This window comes from Lactuca virosa, chromosome 1, assembly GCF_052849685.1.
Source record: "Lactuca virosa cultivar CGN04683 chromosome 1, Lactuca_virosa_CGN04683_v6, whole genome shotgun sequence".
Taxonomy (NCBI): Eukaryota; Viridiplantae; Streptophyta; class Magnoliopsida; order Asterales; family Asteraceae; genus Lactuca; species Lactuca virosa.
Genome location: NC_136426.1, coordinates 332,539,376 through 332,544,369, shown reverse-complemented (window position 1 = coordinate 332,544,369; position 4,994 = coordinate 332,539,376). Strand labels below are relative to the sequence as shown.

At 33.2% G+C, this 4,994-nt stretch overlaps 1 long non-coding RNA gene across 2 annotated transcripts; it reads right to left on the bottom strand.

The window, feature by feature from the left end:
- Window positions 1–407: 407 nt before the first annotated feature.
- Window positions 408–4,333, bottom strand: LOC145110443 (uncharacterized). Of its 2 annotated transcripts, XR_013709824.1 has the most exons (8): window positions 3,596–4,333; window positions 2,659–2,725; window positions 2,457–2,519; window positions 2,087–2,188; window positions 1,859–1,982; window positions 1,492–1,703; window positions 997–1,416; window positions 408–526 (listed from the first exon to the last, which is right to left on the bottom strand). It is a non-coding gene; the product is annotated as an uncharacterized LOC145110443 (long non-coding RNA). The 2 variants fall into 2 exon arrangements; XR_013709830.1 differs by lacking the exon at window positions 997–1,416.
- Between the last annotated feature and the right edge of the window lie 661 nt (window positions 4,334–4,994).

The following is a 4,994-nucleotide window of genomic DNA, read 5'->3' as shown; positions in this document are numbered from 1 at the left end:
GATGAGAGAGAAATGGAGGGGAAGAGTAGGGTGGACAAAAAGAAGGATGAGAGAGAAATTTATTTATGATTTTGTAGAGGGGTGTAAAATGAAAAATACTACCATCAGCAATGTTGTACTTGCTGTCTCAAGTCAAGGGTATTATAGTAATTAATTAATATCTTGAGTTAGCAGTTTCTGAAATTAAAAAAAGCTGAAAGAAGAGAACGTTTTATAGACATCCCTTTTTTCTTTAGTATTTGATAATTCCCACTTGTTGTTTTCAAGGTTGATTGCCAGGTGTCTGTCTTCTTCAGTTGACTTAAGAGCTTGTGTCACACAACCATTCATCTACATCATTATATCTTAACATGTTATAAGATCATTAACAAAAAAAAAGGAATTCTTATATGAAAATATACCTGTTCTTCTGAATGAGCAAACGATGATTTTAGTGATTCAAATGCTGAATCATTTGTTAAAGTTGTTTGTCTAATGTTTGTTTTTCAGAAAGTAGAGCACTATGCTGAATTCGTAAGTGTTGGACCTGCAAAAAAACATAAAACAGATGTTGGACAGACTGTCATAACATAACACTTATCAGATTAAAGAAAATTAAGAAATATAGACATAATTCAATATTATACAAGTATCTGAACCATGAAAATTAAAAAATGTAAACATAATTCTATATTATAAGCTAGGTATCAGATGTTTATGTTGATACACGTTCTCAATTCGACGGGAAAGCCATAAAGCAAGGAGTTCACAATTTCAAAGTCGAATTTTAATAAAAATGATTTTGATTATACATGTTTTCTTCGCTTTTGATAATTACAATTCCTTTTAACAAATTTTATTCCTTCAAAAGACATTCCACAAACCACACCACACATCGTTACTTAAGATTAATTAAGACTTAATTTAACTCATTATTTCACTAGAAGCAAAACTAAGTGCTGATGGAGAATTTTTCCTTTGATATATATAACTTTTAAATCTTTTATGAAGGCTTACAATCTTTATCTTTGTGAAGCTTGGCAAGGTTAGTGCTATTGCTGACATCATGTATTTTTAGTTGCATTGCACTAACATCATTGTCATCTTCATGGGACTTTGAGTTCAAATCATCATACTCAGTTGTAAGCGCCATGTACTAAAAGCTAATCATCAATACAAATTGACTATTAATCAATGTTATAGGTACCATAATATTGGAATTTTGGGGTCATTAAAATGTTGGGTTGGGTTGGGTTGGGTTGGGTACATAATAAATGTGAACTAGTGGCCCTTCTTTCTGTTTGGTATTTATAGTTTGATTGAGATTCAATTATTCATGATGTGGTGTTGTGTTTCATGGGGATTTGACCATAAAGATCATATTTATCAATCATTTGACATCTCATCAATGTTATCTCTGTTACCCATAATTAATTTCTGCACAAAAAAATTAAAAGTACTAATTAATCACTAAAAAGATCCAATCAGAAAAGGGTAAATATGGAAACATACAAGATTATCAAGCTCCCTTAATGGGTGAAACTCCCCGTGAGGAGGGTAGTTTTGGCGGTAAGGGTTGTAACCTTATAGCCATTGCACATTAAATGGAGGAGGTTGGTTCTGATTTGGCATTTAATAAAGTTTTCCTCCACATTCGAATTCCCAAGAATGCTACAGCCAAACCTAGAAAGCTACCGCTTTTCACCGCATCCAATGTATTTGTCCTGCAACATACATAACACAACAAAGTACAAAAAATTTCATATTAAACAACCAAAGGTTAGCAAAACTAGTAAAATATAAACTAAAAACATGTATTAACCAGCATTTTTCATTAATTATATGTATATAACATTGATATATAAGAGTTATCACTAACCTCCTATCAAAAGGATAAGAGGATGCCCCTGGTCATTGTATGTACTATTTTTTTCACACATAGTTGTATCTTCTCCAATAACATATTTTCGTTTCCTTTTCTTGTTTTCCATATCCTGTTAGTCCTGATCCCATACCCCATAGGTAAATAAAATTTTCATAATTATATGAAACATTTGTAATAAAAATTAAAAATATGTTTTAAAGATTAAAAAGCTAAAATTATCACCTGTTGAACCGTTGATTACTTGGATTGTTCAATCCTGTTGAACCGTTGATTACTTGGATCAAATACGATAGATCTCACAAATCCCAAATGGCCACTAATTACCTACAAATATATCAGCCCATTTAATTAAAACATATAAAAGCAATAACCATATTAAGATGTTTTTAAAAAAAATATAGGTGCTACTCTATAGTTTTCCCATGGAGAATGTCATATTTGGGAGGGATTCTATACATAAGGGCTGGAGTTGAGAGATTGTTGCACGAAATAGCTGAAACTATTAATAAACTATGAAATGGGACCAACGTCTTGAAGATAGCAAGATATAAATTTTTAAATGTATTTGTAAAAATTATAATAAAATTCGAACCTTTCTGAAGTCTCTTAAAAGGGATGATGGAAGTACTTTTCCCTCTCAGATTATCATCACCCTCTGGGAAAATAAATTCACATAATCAATTTAGCTTAGCAACTAAAAGGCACTTTTTAGAAGAACTATTAAATAATCGTCCTTTATGACTATTTTTCCCTTCAATGCAAAGGCTTCAATAAGGATGAACCGGAAAAGTTACCTCATTTGAACCACAACCATCTTTTGTTGACATTACATCAAACACTTGGCAGGCATCTTTGATCAACCTGTTCTTGTACAAAACATTTATTAGTGTTTGTAAGCCTTAATTCTACATACAGTTTCCATAATCAATCGGAGAACATATATTTATTAAACTGGGATTCAGATACTTCAATCCGCTTTAGCCAATTTATCAACAAACCTACAAGACAAAAATTTGTTGTTTGCTCATGATGAGATTATGAGAATTTTGTTACAATTTAACCCGACTTGTCCTGTTTCTTAGTTTTTAGATGTTCACAATTACTCAGAGGGTCCTTATTAAGAATAACATCAAAATCAAATCTCTTTTACTACAATTATAGTCAATTCAACATAACTATTCGTTACTCTTTTTAGTTTAATGAAGTTGCACAAAACCCTCTATCTCTTAGACTTTATATGGGCTTTACATACATTGAAGTTTAGAATGTATTCAAGAACATAATGATTTAAGTATGATCTAATATGCACAGGATAATAACAGATTTAAATGAAAATCCAGAAAATTGGTTCAAGCATTTCATTGAGCAGTTGGAGTGCATCATAAAATTTTCTTTCAAATGTTAACCCAACCCACTCAGAAGAACACATAATCTCAAAAAACAAGCATTTTAACAGAGAATTGTACTTAGCTATAAAAACAATCAATAAAACAAGAAACTATAGATGTAAAGAAGGAACCGAACAAAAAATTTCAAAAAAAAAAATAATAATAAGTGTTTACATCTTCTTAAGTAAGAAAGGGATAGAGTACATGCAGACAACAAGTTGACCAGCTTATGAAGGAGGCAACGATCTGGGAAGAAAAACAAAGCACGTGGTGGTGGTAAAGGAAACGAGCGTAAAAGAACAAAGAAAAAATCGCATAAACCTTACCAAAATTATATAAGTACCTTAATTACAGAATAAAGATAGAGTCTGCGTGAAGGGGAAGTCAAGAGGGTGACTCAGCCACCATTAAGGAGAGATGGCGGTAAAAGAGGATCCAAGAGTGGCAAGCAGCCAAGCAGTTTTTGGAGAAACGTCACCGCTAAGAAGGAAGACTGGTTCAGGTCATTGCATGCCATGTTTACTCTCTGTAGGATTGTAGCTTCTCTAACACAGTGTTGTTTATCAACAAGAACAACAGTAAATGTATTTAGACTGTTGCTACCTTTGTTCTTATAATATTCACGTATATATAATTGGAAGATATATAGAAAATTCGAATAACCATCAACCGAACCTGTAGTTGCTGTCGGGAGAATCGGAGAAGAGGGAGAAGATGAAATTGGGATCACATAGTCTTCTACGAAGAAGGACTAGCGCTTCCTCCGCTATTCCCCGACCCATTGGGCTCATCCGTACACTTTTCTCCCCGGTGGACTTCAACTATGAATCCGGTGTGAGAATACAGGGTTCTTGATTCCTAAGGTTATAAGAACTCGTAGAACCAAAATCCCATATTTCCCCAAAATACATCTCCTCAAATACCAAGGCGCTTGCCCTTTTTCTCTTCTGAGCATCGAAAACGGGGTGAGCATGTATTTGGGTTTTCTGCAAAAGATGGAAACAAAGGAATTTGAGGTCAGGTGAGCATGAGATCGTCGATAAGGAGAAGCGAGCAAGGGGTTTCCGACAAGCGATGCGAGGCCGCCGGATCGATGGTAGAGAGCACTGAGTGAGCGAGTGTTTTGAGTCTTAAAAAAGCCCTAGAATTAATATCAATATCGGTCCCTGTGATTTTGTTATAAGAGACGCACGTTTGAGTAAAATTATAAAACGACATGTGTAGAGGACACACGCTTAAGATAAGCATCCTCCGTGTTTTTTATCTTTTTTTGTTAAGACGCTAATTTTAGGGCACGCAAAAATGCGTGTCCTTCATCTTTCAAATTTTGTGAGATATGACATTTGTTTAGTACGTACACTTTAGCGTATCATAAATTAGTGTGTGTCATTGTTTGCGCGTCATTAAAGATCTATATTCTAGTAGTGATTTTGCCCTAATTTTTATATTTATGATTGACTAATTTCTTGATAATCATGTGTTTTAGACTAAGCATTTATTATGGCTCAGTTGTGCTGAAAAATGCTAAGGGATTGTTTCATGCCACAGACAAAAAAGATGGATACTCAATACTCATTTTATGAGGTATGGTTCGTGTTTTTATTTTATTCTTTCCCTTTTACTTTTTTATTTTCTATCAAAATTGGAACATTTTTATATATTTATAAGTTTGTTTTCATGTTACATCTTATGTTCTATAAATCCATACATAATATTGGGCTGAAATTGATACTAAATTTAGG